The 21399-nt window shown below is 46.2% G+C and overlaps 1 protein-coding gene across 1 annotated transcript in view; it reads left to right on the forward strand.

The window, feature by feature from the left end:
• Positions 1 to 21399, forward strand: part of HDGFL2 (HDGF like 2) — a 172956-nt gene that overhangs the window by 51446 nt on the left and 100111 nt on the right. The window lies entirely within an intron of this gene.

The raw sequence follows: 21399 nt of genomic DNA on the forward strand, positions 1-21399 counted from the left end.
GTCTCCGTCGCAAGTCCGATGGTCGCGATGGTCAAGACCATCGCGACCATCATCATGGCCGCTCGCATATGCTGTGGGTGGTCACCCACAGCTATAAGAACGGCCAGGAGGCCGCTCCATTTTCATGGTGGAGGGCCCTGGTTCAGAGCGAGCGCTCTGGTCAGAGCGTTCGGTTCTGAATCAGGCCCTAAGGTATATAACAGTGGAATCCTACCAACTTTTATGTTTGTGTAAGTTGATTTAGTGCCGATTATATTTGTATGCATTGCACTTGTATCCTACCAATATAACTGTGATTTAGTGTATATGCATGTAGATTCTACCAAAAACTTGTGTTTAGGTAGTTCACTTTTATGCCCTTTTGTAAATATATAAGAAATTTTTATGTGACCTATGCTAAACTCTGCGATGGAAAAAAAAAATTTTTATTTTTTTTTCTAACCCGCAGCTACCTGGTGTATAGGGCTTAGAGAGTACTTCACATTTATTTGTGTTGGTGAAGGTCACATTGCATTGTTAACCCTAGACTTGTAGGTTATTTGCAAATATGTGCCATGTCTCAGGACAAAATTAAACAGAAGACTGTTGTCCCTGTGCTGGTTTCATGTAGATCCTTTTAGCAGGCCTGTCTTCTCAGGATTTCATACAGGATGGTTTGTGTGCTCCCTGTTATAGGAGACAACTACCTCACCAATCCAGTACACCAGCTCTTATACAAGAGCCATCCTCTTGGTCTCAGGTTATTGCGCATTTAGTGGCCTGTGCAGCAACTCCAGTACTGCCTCCCACTATGGGGTTCCCGCAGCAGTTACATTATTTTTATGGTTCAACCGTCTAACGCGGCTCAGCAAGTGATGCAAACGGATAGACCAGTTACGGATATGCATAAGAGAGTATCCCATCAGGCGCAGCCTAGGGATTCTAACACTTCATCAGATGATGATACACATGGCTCTCGGCTGGGTAAGATCAACAATCCTCTGTGGATGTCCCCTCTCTGGTGAGAGAGGTTAGATCCATCCTGAGTAAAGAGGAAGAGGAGGTTCTGCCTAGATATAAGACTCCGGTCTTTAGGCGTCAAAGTGGTAAAGGATTACTTTCCTCAGTCTGAGCAGCTTACGGGCCTCATGGCTGAAGCATGGAACACTCCTGATAGACTTTTTCTCGCTACAAGGAAGTTGGTATCCTTGTCCCCATTCTCACCCAGTGAATGTACTAAGTGGGAAGTCCCTCCGGCTGCAGATGCTGATGTGACACTATTTGTCGAGCTCTACATGACCTATTTCATCTGCATCCTCACTCAGGGAAGTTACAGATAGGAAACTTGAAACATGTTTGAAATCAGTTTTTTCATTGTCTTGAGCTATTGGCCGTAGCCTGGGTAGCCAAGGCAATGGAGGAATGGGCAAAAGCTCTGGAAGACAGTATGCCGCTGGCTACCAGAGGACAACTGTCCTATTTCTCCCAAAGGCAAGAAATGGCTGCTTATGTGGGAGAAGCGGTTATTGACTGGCTTCTAGACTGTTGACAACTTCGGTTGTGGCTCGTTTAACCCTTTGGTTAAGGTCCTAGAAGGCAGATAGGGGTCTAGGAAAGCCCTTCAATCTCTGCCTTTTGCGGGAAAAATGTTGTTTGGTCCAGAATTGGATAACACAGTGACTACCTTGGCAGCAGCAAAATCTGCCAAATTAAGCCATCTGAGAGTACCTCTAAAATATAGGCAGTAGGGCAAAGGAACAGTCCTTTTCCAGACAAAATAATTCCCGCAGGAAGGCCAGACCGCAGACCAAGAAATCATGGTCGGCCAGTCGGCCAGCTTCCAAGCCGGATGATAAACCATCTGCCTGATGGGGCGGGCCTACCGCTTGAGGTTCTCAGGGTGCGACTTCTCCAATTTTCCTATGCCTGGCATCAGACAACAATGGATGCTTGAGTTCGAGAAGTGGTCCCTCAAGGATATGCCCTCACGTTTCAGAGGCATCCCCCTCAGAAGTTTTTTTTGTACAACTCCTCCATCAGACTTGGTCAAAGCTCTGACCCTGCAGGAGGCTATTTGTGCCCTGCTGGTTTCAGGGGCAATAATCCCCGTTCCTCTGGCCCAACAGGGAAGGGGTTATTCAATTGTATTTTTGATTCAGAAGCCAAATGGGTCTCACCGCCCTATTCAAAGTCTGAAATCTCTCAACAGGTTTATCCATGTGCCCAAATTCCGTATGGAAATCCTACGGTCAATTATGCTGGCAATGGAGCCTGGGAATTTCATCATGGTTTCCCTGGACATGCAGGATGCATATCTGTATGTGCCTGTTGCACCAGGGGTTTCTGAAGTCTGCTGTTCATCAGCAACATTACCGGTTTAAGGCTCTGCCCTTTGGTCTGTCCACATCCCCTTGGGTGGTTACCAAGATAGTGGCACTCATGACGGCTTATCTCAGACGGGGAGTCAGGATACTGCCATACTTGGACGACCCTCCTGCTTTTGGTGCCGGCTCCAGAGATATTACAGCATCATCTCCAGCTGAGCATTGCCTATCTACAAGACCACGGCTGGATAGTCAATTGGAAAAAGTCTTCTCTTTCTCTAACTCAACGGATGGTACATCTGGAGCGCTACTGGATTCTCTGGCACAATGGATCTTTCTACCAGGAGAGAAGATTTGGATCTACAATTGCGGTTGCGCAAATTGCTCCGCAGTCAAAGAGCATTAGTTAAAATATCTCGCGTTCTTGCTTTTCTCCAGGCTGACTAGACTTGGGTCTTCGCCTGGCTACCTTGAGAGTTCAGGTTTCTGCATTGTCAGTTTGGTTCCAGTGCAGAATTGATCCTCTTAGAACATTTTTGCAAGGTGATCTCTGTTTGCAACCACAGTTTCTCCCTCCAGTGGCACCGTGGGATCCATCATTTGTTCTCAGGGTACTGCAGACTCCTCCCTTTGAGCCCTTGGACTCGGTAGACCTCAAATGGTTGACGGCAAAGAAGTTTTTTTCTCCTTGCTTTCTCCTCGGCTCTCAGTGTTTCTGATATGGCAGCGCTTTCATGTCGCTCCCCATATTTGATATTTCATCAGAATAGAACTGTCCTCCGTACATGGGAGGATAGTTTCTTCATATGATTGAAGAAATTGTAGTCCCGGCCTTTTAGTCTTCAGACCTTTTCTACAGGTGAAGCTTCTCTGGATGTGGTTTGAGCCCTTTGTATCTACTTGGATCGTACCAACTCCATCAGGAAATCAGATGCGCTTTTTGTATTCTAGGCTGGCCAGCCTCGCTTGTGGAAGGCAAACAAAGCAGACTCTGGCTCGCTGGCTGTGTATGACCATTTCTCAGGTTTTTACACAGGCTGATCTCTCTGTCCCTAACATGGTGACGGCACATTCGACTCGGTCTGTGGGACCATCGTTGGCCTTTTCAACATGGCGCCTCTGTGGAACACTTGTGCAAGGCGGCCACTTGGTCTTCTGTCCACACTTTTATAAAATGTTATACTTTTTGATACTTTTGTCTCCCAAGGTGCTTCCTTTGGGCGACGGATTCTCCTCTCTGCCCAGGAGTGTCCCCACCCTTAAGGGAACTGCTTTGGGACATCCCCAATGTAGTTCTTGTGGACCCTGAAGAAGAAAATAAGAGTTATGATACTTACCTTTTGTTATCTTTCTTCGAGGTCCATAGGGTCCACAGGGCGCCCACCATGACGCACCTGGCCTCAGTTGGGAGCTGTTCCTTCTTGTCATTGATTCCCTCATCTTTGTGAGAGTTTCTAGTGTAATTTGTACTTCCTTCTCAACTTTTCTTCTGCCATTTAGGCTTGTTAACAAACTGAATGCCTGTGGCTAGGGGCAGGGTATATATGGAGAAGGACCAGTGCATTCTGGGAGCTAAAGCTTTGACTGTTTTGATGCCTGGATCTCTCCAACCACCTACCACTAGGTAGTTCCTGTGGACCCTATGGACCTCAAAGATAAAGTTAACCAAGGTAAGTCCACCATAACTCTTATTTTTCCAACTGGTGGACTCTGTTCTCGCACTGCTGTCCTCCTGAGTGCGTGTTTCAGTTCCCCTTAGAGAGGCAAGGACTTTTTGCCAGTCTCTTCTTTGTTCACATAGAATTCCTCAACAGGCTTTTAGGTGACTCATGGAGTCTCTATACATCATTCTGAAACTGGCTCTGGGGAATCTCAGAGCCTCCTTGGATTTTCGGGAGGCCTTTTTGCAGACACCAGAGTTTCCTCTGGCTTGCTGTCCCAGAGGAGCATTTCATTTTCAGACATTGCTATTTGGTCTTTCCAGAGCCAATCGACTTTCATGAAAGTCATGGTAAATAATTTACGCCGCGGGACATCAGGTCTCTACCTTCTCTAAATAACCTTTTGATCCTTGCCCGGTCTCCGGATGTTCTCAAGGAACACTTCGGTCTCTCCAGTCCCACGGAAAACTCATCAATGGGATGTATTCCACCTGGACTCTGTCGCAGGAGATGTATAATCTGGGGGCCTTGCTTGTTTACAAGGTTCAGCAGGTATTCCTCTTACCAGAAAGGGTTCTTGGTCATCGCTGAGTGTCAATACACTCTTACATTCAGATCCTGGGCTCGTTTTGTCTCCACATTCATCATGGCGGAATATGCCCTGTTTCACTCCCGACGTCTTCAGATGGAGGATTGTCCATGTTGAACAGGTCTCACCGATAGCTCACACCTTCCTCACACCCCATTTAGACATTTCTTGATTCCACACTGGGTTAAACCTTCCAGAGTCGGTGAACAACTTCCGGGTACCAATCAACTTTGTGGATCTCCAAACAATCTTCAGAGCTCTCTGCCTGGCTCAGCTGCTCCTACTGCGTGGTCCGTTCCAGGTTGAGTCCTATAATGTGACAGTTATTGCCTACATAAACCATTAGGGTGGCACTCGCAGTCACGGCACATTGAAGAGGGTGGCATTTACGGCAGTGTGCAGGGAGAGGGGCGTCTACCCAGGGAAATGGGGGCTTTGTCCAGACGCCTTTCGGATCCTAGTTCTTCGCTGGTAGTGGCCAGACAACGCCTTGGTGGCATCTCTGCACGAACGCAGACTACCGAGGTACTGCTCCCATATCAGGGTTTCGGGAGCCGTTCAGTGGACGTCTTGTCAGTCCGGCTGGAGTTCGTTCTCTGGTACGGCTTCCCTCCGATTTTGTGGATTCTGAAGGTCCTCTGAAGACTGCAGTGGGAAGGAGGCATGGTAATCCTGGTTGCCTTCTATGGGCCTTGGTGAGCTTGGTACGCAGACCTTCTATCCAACTCTCTGCTGTATCTTCCTCGTGGTCGGAACTTCTGTCTCGTGGCCCGTGTTTCTATCCGAATCTGGCGCGTCTTGTTGCTCTTGACCTTTGAGCACTTCAAGGTTCTCTAGGTTGGTCATTCGTACTATGCTATATGCCCGTAAGTTCTCTTCTACAAGTCTTTTGTCAGTGCTAGGGTGGTCGCTTGGTGTTCTGACTGGCATTTTATTTACAGTGTCTTTCCCTCTCTTGGGTCCTCTCACTTCCGCAGGTGGGGCTGGATTGTGTCTTCTCTTTTTGTAAGTTGCAGGTTACACTTTCTGTCCTCTTCAGAGGCAGGTTGCTCTGATGCCTGACATATGAGCTTTCCTTCAAGGTGTTCCTCGGGTCTTTGGCGTTTTGAGGTCTTAAGTCACCGCTCTTTGAGCCCTTGGGCTCTGCTGACATTCGTTGGCTTACATGGATTACCACTGTCCTGCTCTTGGTGAGTGTTACTCTGGGGTGCATTGTCCTGTCCCTCCCCTTTGGGTTTTTTTTCACTGGGACTGGGCTGTTCTTTGAGTTTGTTTGTTTGAACTACATCCCTATGGTAGTTCCTCGGTTTCTCTTCACCAGGACTGTTTGGTCCCTGTGTTTTATTGTTCTACGATTGAGGCCTCTTGGATCTTTGTGGTAAGGACTCAGGGTTTTCCGTGGGGCGGACCCCCTTTTTGTCCTCTACGAATTTTGTAAATGGCCGGATTTTTGGTCTTTTTTTATTTATTTATTACCAGTAATTTATATAGTGCACACATATTCCGCAGCGTTTTACAGAGAATATTTGGCCGTTCACATCAGTCCCTGCCCCAGTGGAGCTTACAATCTGTATCCCTTATCACATGCTCACACACAAGGGTTAATTTTGTTGGGAGCCACTTAGCCTACCAGTATATTTTTGGAGTGTGGGACTAAACCGGAGTACCCGGAGGAAACCCACGCAAACACAGGGAGAATATACAAACTCCACACAGTTAGGGCCGTGGTGGGATTCGAACCCATGACCTTAGTGCTGTGAGGCAGTAATGCTAACCATTACACCGTATGTGCTGCCCTATGGATTCCACATGGGACTTAACCGGCTCCGTTTGATTTTACGTCACGCTTCAGCGATTGCAGTCCATTCTGTTCAGTCTTTACAATCGGATTTTTTCATCGGATTGTACTTCTTGGGTGGCTCGACAGAGGTGCCTCGGCTGAGCAGCTTCGTAGAGAGGCCCTATGGTCCCATACTTTTATTCTGGTTCTGTTCATTTGACACCTTCGCTGCCGCTGCTTTTGGCCGCAGGGATTCTGTGCGCAGCTATGATGTGTTCCCTCCTGTAATGGGATAGCTTTGGGACGTCCCATGGACGAAGTCTGTGTCCCCTATGGATTGTGAAGTAGAAAAGAGGACTTGTCTTAAACGGTTAAGTCCTTTTTCTTCGAACTCCATAGGAGACACAGGCTGCGCACACTGACGCACCAGGCTGGCAGGGTTTTTTTACTCTGTTTCCAGTCCTCCTTTAGCGTTTCGGGATTTTGAAACTGTATGTTTTTAGGTCTGTTTTCCTTCTCTTCCTCGCTCCTGCCTTGGGCTTGGTAACTTAACTGGCCTGTCTGAGGCTGGGGGCGGTGTTTAGGGGGGAGGAGCCAGAGCAGCTGGGAGAAGTAGTTTAACTAGTTGGTGCCCGGATGCCACCTGCTCCACCCTATACCCATTGTCTAAGCCCGTGTCCCCTATGGGTGTTCGAAGAAAAGGACTTAACCGGGCAAGACCTAAGTCCTCTTTCTTCTTTAATGTCCATAGGGGATCCACAGGGATATCATGAAGTGTGTGTAGGCACCAGGATTCCCCTGTCCTCCTCCAAGCTACATCTGGACAGTTTTTCGTTTGGTGCCGGCGGGACCGGTCGCACCTTAGGACACTGGCGCCGCAACACTGGTCAGTTGTCCAGTGATTATGGCAGCTGCCAGTGGAGCTCCGCTAGCTGCTCCATTGGGAACTCAGGGCTGCAGCCGGACAGTGTCACGGCTACAGACTCTTGGGACTCTTGAGGAGAAGCAGGCTTAACAGGCAGTGCAAACTGAGGTGGTTTGAGGAATGACCTCATGAAATAGCATCGGCACGCAATTTTAAAGTTAACAGGATTTATTCAAACACAAGACTGTGCTGTAAAGTTCTAGAGCTACAAACATAAAGTCCACACAAAGCAGAGTTTGTAATATCGCTACAAGCGGGTACTACGGTTAGCCCTGCAAGAACTAAAGTTCAACTTACACAAAGTTCATAATAGACCAACAAGCAGGTGCAGGGTTGAACCCCGAGACGTAACTGAAATCCAATAGGAGGAGGAACAGGGTTAAGCCCAGTGATGTGACAGAGATCCGGTATGAGGTTGAGTCCCAAGTCGTGATGGGAATCCGGTATGAAGCGGTGTGGGTTTGAGCCCTGAGACGTGACTGTGAAATCCGGTATGGGGAGTTTCGGGATTGAGCCCCGAGATGTGACTCAAATCCAGTATGGGGTTGAGCCCCAAGATGTGACGGAGATCCAGTATGAAGAGGTGCGGGGTTGAGCCCCTAGACGTGATCGAGATCCGGAATGAAGTAGCTTTTATGATGCAGTTGACAACTGTTGTTTAAGGTGAACACTGTGAAGCCATGAATCAGTAGTAAAGCTTGGCTAATAGTACAGCGGAGACTAATAGCAGAGTTAGGCTTTGTATTGCAGCAGGGAGCCAGTAGCAGCGCTGGGCTCTGTAGTGCAGCCGAGAATGTGTAGCAGAACCGGGCAAGACAAGTCCACAGCATATATCAGGTACAGCGAGGATCTGGCAGGAGTCCAGGGGAAAACCTGAAGATAACGTGACACAGACAAGAATGCTCAGTTAGTAACAGACTTTTATACCAGGTGCATGACATCCATTGGAAGTTCGTAACATGTGACCCAGAAAGAACCAGGTTTGGAAAACCAAGTAATCACAGACCCCAGCAAGCAGACGACACCCAAGGAACAGAAGATGACTTTAACTCTCTGCATACTCAATGCGACAAACGCTGGCAGCCCGGAAGGATACTCCAGCGGCTACAACGGAAACTTGGCAAGTGTAGTTTATCTTTATACAAAGATACAGTTCGGGTTCTGACAGACAGACAGACTGAGAAGAACAGGTAAGGCGATTCCCGGCTTGCGGGGAATCGCGTGTTGTGCAGTCCATACCTCCGGAGGTGGAGACCTACCAGAGGACTCTGTTGTGGGGCGACTGGTTCGTATGCTCCCCCCACTAGACCACCAGGGCAGTTTAAAGCTGGCATCGGGGGCCATGTAGAGGCCAACTGCACCCAGCGGTTGATGCAACAACAGGAAAGTAGGCTCTCCCCCGGAAGCCTGTCCGCCAGCCCAGAGCACGATCTCTCACAAGAGGTTTCCCGCCTCTGAGCCGGTCCTCTTCCTCAACCTGTTCCCTATATGAGACGCTCAGCAGCCATTACTTAGGGCTTTACTCAGGAGATTCAGATCCAGTCTCTATTTACCTCTCTCTGAGGTCAGGTTATACAGCGCACAATCCTACCAGCCCTTTGAGGCTTGAATAGTTGATTTAGTATACATTATAAGTATATTTATATGCATTGTATGTGACTTGTGCTAGTTCTGTTGTTGTCATATACTGTCTTAAAACTTTCTGTCAGTTATCTCTCTTCCTGCTGCTCTTATTTAAACCCTCAACTACCAGGTGTGTAGGGGTTCGTTATTACTTCACACTTGTATTTGTGAAGGGTGTCACTCTGCATTACTACCCATACACTGGTTGTTTGCTGCTGGCTGGCTATTACTATGTATTCTAAGGGTAAACAGGAGCCTGAGGCCCCTGTGCTGGTTAGTCCCTCCCACTGTTGATTTACATGTGACACGCTTAATCAGAAACTCTATGCTGCCTTCACCATGTACATCTTCCCTTAAGGATGCCACAGATAGAAAACTAGAAACTTGTCTCAAGTCAGTTTACTCACTTTCTGGCGCTATCAGTAGGCCGGCTATGGCTGTGGCCTGGGTGGCTAAGGCTTTCGAAGTATGGACAGAGACACTGGAAGAGAGCCTACCATCAGACGATACCAGGGAACAACTGGCCTATATCTCCCATAAAGGAAGCGGTCTCTTATTTGGGAGAAGCCTGCGTTGGATACTGGACTCCTTGCCTCTAAGGCATGTGCGCCCTCGGTAGTAGCCAGCCGGGTCCTTTGGCTATGGTCCTGGAATATCGGACACGGGATCCAAGCAGGCACTCGAATCCTTACCCTTCTCTCTAGACAGGCTGTTCGTCGCAGAGTTGGACAAGATTGAGGCTACCGTGGCAGACTCAAAATCTGCCTTTCTGCCATCAGAAGCTGTCCCGAAGTCCTCTTCTTGGTCCTTTCACCCCCAGGGAAAGGAAAGAGGACAGTCCTTTCCCAGTCAGTCTAGTTCTCACAAGCCCACTAAGCCGCGATCCAAGCCGTCTTGGTCAGCCAGACACCCAGCTTCCAAGTCTGATGACAAGTCCTTTGTCTGATAGGTGGGCCTTCTCCTGGGGGATCCCAGGGTCGGAGGCCGACTTCAGTTCTGTCTCTTGGCGTCAAACAGACTCGTATGTCTGAGAAGTGGTCTCTCTGGTACGTCCTCCCCAGCTATTTTTTTGTACCCCCACAGACCCTATCAAGGCTCTGGCCCTCCAGGAGGCCATTCACTCCCTGCTGCATTCAGTTGTGATATTAAGGGTATCAAGAGGAACTGGTATTTATACCACTTTTTTTAATTCAGAAGCCGAATGGGTCTCATCTGCCTATTCTGAACCTCAAACCCCTCAACAAATGTGTCCATGCTCTGCATAAAGATCAATTGTCCGGGCTTTGGAGCCTGGGGATTTTATGGTTTCTCTGGACATTCAGGATGCACACCTCTGCATCCTGAATGTCCAGAGAAACTGGACATTCAGGATGTACTTATTACTCCAACCCACCAGCGGTTCCTACTGCTTGCTGTTCTGCAGCAACATTACCAGATTCGGGCCCTGCCCTTTGGTCTGTCAACAGTCCCTCAGGTCTTTACCAAAATAATGGCAGTTATGGTGGCCCACCTCAGGCACCAGGGAGTCAGAATCCTGCCATACCTAGACAATCTCTTTAATCTTGGCACACTCACCGGTTGTGTTACAATGCCATCTCCAGATGATTGTGGACTGCCTGCAAACACACGGCTGGCTCTTCAATTGGAAAAAGTCCTCCCTATCTCCGACACAGCAGATGATACATATGGGGACACTCCTGGATTCTTGAATACAGAAGATCTTTCTGCTAGCAAGTGCAGTGTCTAGATTTTGACACTACACTTACATGTCTGCAGCTTGCTCCACAATCCATTCACTCAGCAGTGCAGGTCCTGTAGTCCATGGTATCCACCTTGTTGTTATGGTGGAATACGCCCAGTTCCACTCCAGGCACCTTCAACAACTAATTCTCCTCCAGTGGAATGGACCGTATCATCTGATGCGGACCCAGACGATCCTCCTCTCTCCAGAGGTTTGGCTTTCCCTCTCATGGTAGCTAAAGACGTCCCATCTGGACAAGGATTGCCCCTTCTGAATTCCAAATTGGGAACTTCTCACTACAGATGCCATCATTCGCAGTATTCAGTCATCATACCTTTCAGGGACTCTGAACAACCCTGGAAAGTCGCCTGCCCATAAACAGTCCGGAGCTGCGAGCAGTGTACAGAGCACTCACTCTGGCACAAGATCTTCGGGGCAGGCCAGTCCAAATCCAGTCCGATAACACGACTGCGGTAGCCTACCTCAACCATCAGGGAGGCACGTGTAGTCGGGCAGCCATGCGGGAGGTAGCACACATCCTATTCTGGGCCAAATGTCATCTCCCGCCAGTCTCTGCAGTATTCATCCCCGGAGTCCTCAACTGGGAAGCGGACTTCCTAAGCCGTCAGGACATGCACGCCGGAGTGTGGGCTCTCCACCCGGATGTCTTTCAACTCCTGGTGGACAAATGGGGACTATCAAACGTAGACCTCATAGCCTCACGTCACAGCCACAAGGTCTCCAGGTACGGGCACAGACCAGAGACCCCTCAGCAGTCTTCGTGGACGCTCTGGCAGTGAGGTGGGATTTCAGTTTTGCATCCCTCTTTCCTCCGATCTCCCTTCTCCCCGAGAGTTCTTCGAAAGTTCAAGCAAGAAGGCGGCACGGTGATGCTAATAGCCCCAGCTTGGCCCAGGTGACATAGGTTCACCAGTAAAAACAAGACAAAAGGGCTACAGTTGTAACTCCTTTTTCCAGGCGCTACTGAGTATTCTAAAATATATGTAACACAATCCACAGGCCACTCTTGGGGTTGGGCCTTTCAGCCTGGTAGCAGGCTCATTAGGGCTTGCACCTGGAAATGGCTGATATAAGCTGGGTTTAATTGTGCTTAGTGTCTCACACCTGGAATAACAGGCCCGCAGGCTAGCTTGCTCTGAGACACTGTTTGATACAAACCTGTAAGTACTGTGGACATGAACTTATTTCGTGTTCTGATAGTAAGGAAACCTACTGTCTAGTTAGAGCCCAGACGAGCTAGGATTTTGTTTTATTTTATTTGTATCCTATACAATAAAGACTGGCTCCGACCAGCTTGCACGAGAACCCCAGAACTGTGTCCTGTTTCTCCGTCTGCTGTGTGTAAAGAGGGCGTCCATCTACCCCAGGAGAAGGAACCCCTACCCCGACTGTCACAATTGGTGGAGAATGCGGGTACTCACACACTGAAATTGCAGCAAGGAAAATTTTTCCTTTAAAATTTAAAGGGACAGACACGAAATTGTGGAATCCATGAAGGTGGTGTCAGCAGATGCTCAGAGGCCAGGTTTTGCTTTCAGCCTACCCCTAAAGACAACATGGAGGACTTTGTAAAGGCTACGTCCGCTCAGCAAGACGATACCGAGGCTCAGCAGGAATCCACACGGGTGCAACTATTGGCCTTGGAGGCAGTCCAGAGGCAACAACAAGTGGTCGTCATCGAGGAAACCCATCAGGCCATAGAGGAAAACAGCCAGGCCATAAAAGAGGTGGTACAACACATAGTAGCCCGGTCTGGAGATGCTTCCATTGACCCTCCAACCCACACTCGCTCCATACGAGGCAGTCATTTTTTTACAGAAGATGACTCCAAGTGATGATGTGGAGGCGTATCTCACGGCATTTGAGAGAACCTCAGAAAGGGAGAGTTGGCCCTAGGAACAGTGGGCAAGTCTTGTGGCACCCTTCCTGTCTAGAGAACCACAAAAGGTCTACTATGATTTGTGCCTGGCTGATGCAAAGGACTATGTAAAGCTAAAAGTGGAGATGATAACTCGCTTGGGAGTCACCACATTTGTTCGTGCCCAACGAGTCCACCACTGGGAGTTCCAAATAGAAAAGCCTCCATGCTCACAGATGCATGACCTCGTCCATCTAACCACAAAATGGCTACAGTCCCAAACGCTGACAGGACCACAGATCGTGGAAAGAGTTGTGATGGACCGGTATCTGCGATCGCTACCTGCAACTCTGCGCAAGTGGGTGAACCATGTAGACCCTAAGTTCGCAGACCAGTTAGTTGAACTGGTGTAGAGGTACATGGTGGCTGAGGAGCTGTTGAGTCTGCCCCACTGAGCCCCGATGGTGCATCGGCGAACTCCCATCGACACTGGTCAGACTTTTCCAGGGGAGAAGGGTGCTGGGCGATGGAATGTACTTAAGACTGAGGGTGTGGAACCTGAAGATAGGCCAGCCAGGCCAGGCCTGTAAAAAACTAGATAATGTGATTCAGTGTTTCCGATGTGGTTTCGGCCATATTGTGGCTAATTGTTCACTTACCTCTGAACCTATGCAAGCCTGTACTGCTGACCGGCAGGCTGAGAAAGATAAGCACATGTGTGTACTCACTCTAGAAGGCCACCGAGTAGAGGCCGTGTTAGATTCTGGTAGCCTAGTTACACTTATGAAAGTTGAACTGATGAACCCCTTGAAGCATAAGGGGAAAAGTGTTGGTGTGACCTGCATACATGGTGATACTTTGTATTACTGCAGAAGTGAACATAGAAACACTATGTGGTTCCGTAATACTCCCTGTGGGTTTGGTACATGGCTTAATGCATGATGCAATATTGGGGAGAGACTTTGCTCACTTCTGGAAGTTGTGGGAAAGTTGAGTTTTTTTTTTTTTTTTATAGAGGTAAATCACCCTGACCCATTTGAGAAGGTTACTAATGTAGTAGCAGATGAAGTTTCTTCAGGGTCGGAGATGTTCCCTTTTTCTAGTATGATTGGCGAACTAGAGAATTCGTAGCGTGATAGTGGCTCGCCAAGTGATGTGCCTCCCACTGAGGTGGGAAGTGTTGTTGAGCCAGTTGATCGTCTGCCTGGTTTAGAGGTCAGAAGAGAGGTCTTTGCCGTGGAGCAGTTAAATGACCCTACTCTGGTAAAAGCCAGGGAGAATGTCAAAGTGATCGATGGTAAACCCATAGACCCTGATAGTCCTTTGTCATATCCTCAAATGGCAGTATGTCAGGATTTTTTGCTTCAGGTGACTAAGAAAGGGGAAGATATTGTGGAACAACTAATAGTTCCCAGAGCATACAGAAGGACAGTGTTAGATCTGGCTCATGGTCATGTAACGGCAGGCCACCTAGGGGTAGAGAAAACTAATGAGCGAATTTTTCAGAGGTTTTTCTGGCCCGGGGTCCATAAAGAGGTATCTGACTATTGTGCGTCCTGCCCTGAATGTCAGTATCATGCTCCAAGTCCACATTTTAAAAGTCCACTAGTCCAGTTATCCATTATTGAGGTGCCATTTGAAAGAATAGCAATGGATTTGGTTGGGCCATTAATTCAATCTGCCCGTGGCCATCACTATATTCTGGTGATAATGGATTATGCTACCAGGTACCCGGAAGCGATACCATTGTGCAATACGTCAACCAAGACCTAGAGAGTCCATGTCTTTAGCAGGTTGGAAATACTGACTGACCAAGGTACCCCATTTATGTCAAAAGTCATGAGTTTTACCGCCTGTTCAAAATCCAACAGTTAAGAACTTCGGTCTATCGCCCCCAAATCGATGGGTTGGTAGAGAGGTTTAACAAGACGTTAAAACATATGCTAAGAAAAGTGGTTGACAAAGATGGTAGAGATTGGGATTACTTGTTGCCTTATTTGTTATTTGCCATAAGAGAGGTTCCTCAATCCTCCACCAAGTTTTCACCTTTCTATTTGTTATATGGGAGACATCCAAGGGGGTTACTAGACATTGTCATAGAGACATGGGAGGGGCAGTCCAGTCCATATAAAACAGTTATTGAGCATGTTTCCCAAATGCAAGAAAGAATTGCTGCTGTGGTGCCGATAGTGAGAGAGCACTTGGAACAGGCCCAACAGGCACATCAGAGGGTATATAACCGCAATGCTCGGTTACGCGTCTTTGCTCCTGGGGACAGAGTGTTGATGTTGGTTCCCACAGTAGAAAGTAAACTTCTGGCTAAATGGCAAGGACCCTTTGAAATTTTAGAACAGGTGGGACAGGTTAATTATAAAGTTTACCAGCCGGGGAAAAGAAAGCCAGAACAGATATACCATGTAAATCTCATAAAACCCTGGAAGGATAGAGCAGCTCTGTCAGCCGTCCGAGCCCCTCCAGTAAACCCAGGGCTCTTGGTTCCCGAAGTGACAGTGGCAAAAACCCTGTCAGCAGTTCAACAGCAGGAAGTTAAGGAATTTCTTATCAGAAATAGGGTGCTGTTTTCTGACATACCAGGAAGAACCACGATCATTAAACATGACATAATCACTGACCCAGGGGTTAAGGTTAACCTAAAGCCCTATAGGTTACCAGAAGCCCAAAGAGAGTCAATGTCGAAGGAAATTAAAAAAAACTATCAGAGTTGGATGTAATTGAAGAATCGCATATTGAGTGGTCAAGTCCCATTGTGCTTATTCCAAAGCCCGACTGGAGTCTGCGTTTCTGCAATGACTTTCGGAAATTGAACAGTGTGTCAAAGTTCGATGCCTACCCAATGCCTAGGGTGGATGAACTAATTGAAAGGCTAGGGACAGCCAGATATTTAACCACTCTTAACTTAACCAAAGGGTATTGGCAAGTGCCGTTAACTGAGAATGCCAAAGAAAAGACAGCATTTTCTGCACCAGAGGGGTTGTTTCAGTACAAGATGTTGCCCTTTGGGCTACATGGGGCACCTGCTACCTTTCAAAGAATGATGGATAGGATTCTAAGGCCTCATAGACAGTATGCTACTGCTTATCTGGATAATGTGGGCATTCATAGTCCTGATTGGCAGTCTCACTTGCCCAGAGTACAAGCAGTATTGGACTCCCTCTATAAGGCAGGTTTGACAGCCAACCCAAAAAAATGTTGTCTAGGGATGGAAGAAGTAAAATATCTTGGATACACCATTGGCAGAGGTTTAATAAAGCCACAGCTTAATAAAATTGAGGCAATGTAAAACTGGCCACGACCCCTGAATAAGAAGCAGGTTAGAGCCTTCTTAGAGATTACTGGGTATTATAGGAGGATTATACCCAATTTTGCCACCATTGCAGTCCCACTGACTGACTCTACAAAAGGTAATCAGAAAGTCATGGTGGAATGGAGTCCTGAAGCAGAGAAGGCTTTTCAGGAGTTGAAAATAGCGTTGTGTTCCCAACCAGTTCTGATGACTCCTGATTTTGATAGGGAGTTTGTTGTGCAAACTGATGCATCAGAAGTAGGTATAGGAGCTGTCCTGTCCCAGAGCAAGGAAGGTGAGGAACACCCTATTTTTTTTTTTTTTTTTTACCTAAGCAGGAAATTAAATGTACAGAGAAACTATGCTACAGTTGAGAAGGGAGCTTTGGCCATAAAATGGGCATTGGAAACTCTCCGGTACTATTTCGTGGGAAGGAAATTCAGGCTGATCACCGACCATGCCCCGTTAAAGTGAATGTCAGAGAACAAAGAGACCAATGGAAGAATAACAAGGTGGTTCTTGGCATTGCAAAACTTTACATTTTCGGTAGAACACAGGCCAGGAAGCCAGCTGGCCAATGCAGATGCTTTGTCACGCATTCATTGTTTGAGGGCTGCAGTTGTTTCGCCCCACAGGTCGAAACAAAGGCGGGGATATGTGATAGAAGCACTGGAGAAGTTTGGAATGGCTTCCATGTCTGTCCCAGGTTCCTGTCCTATGTATTTTGAACCCTGCAGGAGATGTCTGTTTGGAAAAACAGACTAGTAATGTCTGCTTTGGTGAAAAGCCGGAGTGGGTCCTGGGGGTGTGGATGTGAGGAGAGGGAGGGCTCCATCCACAGGCCACTCCAGGTGTTGGGCCTTTCAGCATGGTAGCTGAAAGGCCCTGGGGTGGTAACTCATAAAAGCCAGTTTCAACATAGCGTTTGATGGTTTTTGCAACTGCACTTGAGAATACATTCAAAGTTCTTGAAATTTTCCATATCGACTGACCTTCAGGTCTTAAAGTAATGCTGGACTGTTGTTTCTATTTACTGAGTTGAGTGGTTGGTGCCATAATATGAATTACAACAGTAGTCAAATAGTGGTGTCCACTGTGTACTAACCCTACCGCTGCACAATACAACTGATGAGAAAAAAAAAAAAATTCAGGATGTCTTCAGTCGTATGACCACCTTATGTTTCAAGGTATATGAAAATGAAACAAAGGAACAAATTCAGGACTAAAAGAAGTAAAAATATATTTGAGCGTATCTGTCCATGGAGATAGTCCAAGGTATGTAGATTCATCCAACGCGTTTCAGCTTATAGGAAAGATTCCATCATGGGGAAGTCTTTGGATCCTCAGCACTCAGGGATGATGTCTGCATGCCATGGATGGAAAGTAGGGATTCATTGATGCTAGATTTTTTTTTTAAGGGTTGTTTCTCCATATAGATGTGCCCAGCTAGTTTGTTGCTCCATACAGTCATGTAGCGCGCCATGCATCTCACGCCACACAATGTTTCGGAACGTAGCGTAGCAATGGAAAAAAGTCATATCGTGTCATATAACTTTTTGTCCACCAGATGTCACTTTCCCTAAACTACACAGCGCATGTGTTAGATTTCCAATGCATTTTCTGTATCACTTCCCGATGATTGACTGACCGAAACTGTGATTCGGTACACTATAGTACAGCATTTTGGTTATGGAATCAGGGCTGTAGAAAAATGTGTAATAAAGTATTAACTAAGTACTATACAGTATGTGTGTGAGTCCTGTACTTTCAAAAAAATAAAATAATTTTTTTTTTTTGTCTCAATAGCTCAGACAGGAGTCACAGGCACGTACAGCTTTCACTGAGACGTGATGAATGTGTTTACATGTAATGTACTAATATGGCGTGACTCGGTAGTGCATTTTTTTATGCGACTTTTTACCTTCAAATGTGTCTGAATCATGTTAGTTGATAGGACAAGCAGCTTCTGCTGATTAAAATGATAGGCAGCATGCCTATGTTCTGTGGGCCAGTGCGGGTGTATCTGCACGTGAAACACTACGTTATAGTATCAGTGACTGTAACACTGTAACGTAGTGATTCGCTTGCAGATACACCCGCACTACTCGATGACTGGGATCCTGGTAATAGATCCCAGTCATCGAGGTTCCTGGTAATAGGACAAACGCTTTCCTTGACAAAGGACCCAGTGAGGTCCAAAACGCGTTGGTGCAGGAGTGTCTGAAGTCACGTGGAGCAGTTCTCATCCGCTCAAAACCCGGCTGCCGCTGTCATCTTTACAGTGCTGCATGCAGAGCTGTGATCCAGAAGGAGAAGGTACTCCATGCAAGAGAGAAGATCGCCGCAACTACCGGACACTCTCATGTATAGTAAGGGAAAGTTAGGAGAGGAACAAACACACGGACTATCACTCACAGAAGCGCTGGCAAGTTACCAGCAAGCCTCAACTCTCACACTTAATCTTAAAAGAGTATAAACCTATAAGTGATTGAAATAGGCTGAGAGGACAAACAAAACACTCTTACTTAATACTTGAAAAGTGACATTTGTTTGCAGTCATCTTTATGCTGTCTGTTTTACTATATGACTTCAGTTGTTGTTATTGGAAAAGTGCTGTTTGTCTACAGTTATCATTATCATGCTAAAAGTGGAAGACACTCTGGGCGCTACAAACATCAGCTGGTATTGCCCTAGTCCGATCACCAAAGAACTTCTGGGTGAATGTAAAAGCAATGTTAGGTGGGCAGTCACAATTAGTGCTAAGGTAATAATCAGGGAGGGTTATACTCTCAATAACCTTAAGCGGTAGAATATGGTAATGGAAATGCATCAACGACCATATGAAAGCTCAGAAACAAATACGAATATTCAGCTTTTTATTAAATGTATAAAAGTACCCAAAAATAGGGATTCTGACCCAAGTAAATTATCAAAATGGTTACAACAATTTAAAACATTATCCTTGTAACAAGTGACAAATGGCAGGATAAAAAGCAGAAACGTAACCTTGAAGTAGGCACTGGGACCCCTAGGTTACCAGTTTCTTAATGAGTCCGTATCGTCCCTAGGCAGGCCTGGCCAACCTGCGGCTCTCCAGCTGTTGTGAAACTACACATCCCAGCATTCCCTGCCACAGTTTTAGCATTCCCTAATAGCAGAACTTTTGCAGGCATGCTGGGACTTGTAATATCACAACAGCTGGAGAGCCACAGGTTGGCCGTGCCTGTCCTAAGGGGTCAAACACAAAGGATCCCAAAGCTTAAGTAGACCTGGATCACTGGTCTGGTCTCTGGAACATGCACACACCTCCTACTGATGCGTTTCAACCTTTTTGGTTCTTTGTCAAAGCATAGAAAGTGTGTGCAATGGTGATTCTTAAATACCCATGAATGAATGTACTTCCTGTGTAAAATAGGAAGTGGCTTAAAACAAGCCCAAGTGATAACATTTAAAAGAACTTATTTCTAAGAAAACTAATTCATGGATACAATTTGACAAGCTTTTTATAGTTAATTCCTGAATAATATCCACAAAGAATGTGTTTAGTCACGGAATGGACAGTGCCGAAACCGTAAGTCGATGATGCTGTTACCTCCTGGTTTCCGCATGAATAGTCTTCCTCCTATGGATAGTTAGTCTGAGGGGAATGTGGTCTAGCGATCACTTCCTCCTGTGGTTGCCTGCCAGATGGCTGCCTCTACCAGAAGTGACGCGGTTGGACCTTGTCGCTGTGGCTGAAAGTGATGCGGTTGGGCACTACTGATCTCCTACTGAAAGTAGCTGCTTTAGTTGTTATGCTTTGATGGTACCCTTAAAAATGTCTGACTTTCGATATTTTGCTTGGAGATTATAATCATACAGAATACTATGATAGTCCAAACCAGCCAGTTCAACCGCATCACCAACTACAACCACTTTACCCACCTCAACAGCATCAACTACTGCAACAGCAACAATCTCCATACCCTTTGGAGGAAAGTTAGTAGTTATAGTAGAGAGTCTAATGTTTCTGACCTGTCCACAAGCACTCCACAGCACACTCCTCTGAATACTGACTACAATAAAAAATAGTTGTAGGAAGGCATTATTGTAATGGTTACTGATACTGTTGTTTTTAGTTTGAATTATTTGCCTGTATTTTAGGCTGTTAATTTGGTTTTTGTTGTATTTTTCTATACGTTTATTTATTGAATATTTTTGCAGTTATTCATGTGCCTTTGTTAAAGAAAAACTTAACATGTGAAGTGGCATAAATCCAAAGAGCATTTTTGGAACAAAATGTGGTTTGTGGCTTTTGTTGGGTGTGAGTGTGGTCCTCCATGTGTGCAGAGGAGTTTGGAATTTCTGCCTTATTGTCAGCCAAAACAAGGGTCCTCTAACATTAAATTTTCAAGTTGATTTTATAAAGAAAAAAACACAGGAAATCCCTGGTTCCATGTGAACGGGGTCGACCTGAGCATTTCACGGGTCAAGCTATAGTGTGAAAGGGGGTCTCTAGCAAAAGCCTGGATTTTTGCCTAGTTGAAAAATCCGGGTCTGTGCCAGGAAATTCCCGGGTCGTATATCTGAAAGGGGTATAAATGTAGTATTTTATCTTATTACTGAGATTAATAAATAAGTGGATTTTTGCCTAATGCTGCACACTAGTTTAACATGCACCTACCCTTCTGTTTAAATGGGTGCGGGATGGCAGCGCTTGGAATGCCAGCAGTCAGAAACCCTCTCTCCCCGGTGCCTGACCCTAACCTACTCGCACAGTAAACCTAGCCCTCTCCCCCTAGTGCCGAACACGAACCCTCCCCCCAACCCCGCTACTTAAATTCGGGATTCCGCGCCGGTCGGAGTGCCGGCACTGGAATCCCCGCGGTCAGGATAATTACTGCCTCCCCTTCTGTTAATGTTACATCATGTCTAAACAGAGTAGTTATTTTCTGTATTCATTTAAGGATCCACAAGAAACACCTCAGCGCTAATGAGCCAGTAATTCAAATATCAGTGCAGCAGTATTGAAAGAGGTGATTGCCAACCTCACAAGCATGAACAATAGAAGAAAAAAAACTGCGCTCTGATATTTATGTTGAGACAATTTATGTTCCACCAATATCATTATTGATACATTGTTGGGGATAGCTACTCAGTAGCTATAGGCTATACCATTGCCTTTATAAATCCAATTTGCTACAGTATTATATAGTCCATATTTGTACAGGTATATGGTGTAGCCATTATTACAGGAGAGTGTGTTTTAGATTATGGAGCCTGATCAACTCCCTAAATTTGCATGCTTGCTAATTTCCTGTTTGCTATATTTCTTATGAGCTAATCTAGCAGTGCTGATTATTCATTTTACATTCACCATATTGTGTTTGTATGTGTGTTTTTGTCTTTTGCTATTATTTTAAAGTATTAAATTATTTTAATATAATCGATGCGTTGTTCCTATGTCTCAACATAATTATCACAGCGCAGTTTTTTTTTTTCTTCTATTGTTCATTTAAGGATGCTTGAAACTAGTGTGGGTCCTTATAGTCTGATATCTTTCTTAACCTTAAACTCCAGATATATTCAATGTGTTATGATTTAGATCTGGAATG

Source organism: Taudactylus pleione, unplaced genomic scaffold (genome assembly GCF_031769625.1).
Source record: "Taudactylus pleione unplaced genomic scaffold, aTauple2 ptg000529l, whole genome shotgun sequence".
Classification (NCBI taxonomy): domain Eukaryota; kingdom Metazoa; phylum Chordata; class Amphibia; order Anura; family Myobatrachidae; genus Taudactylus; species Taudactylus pleione.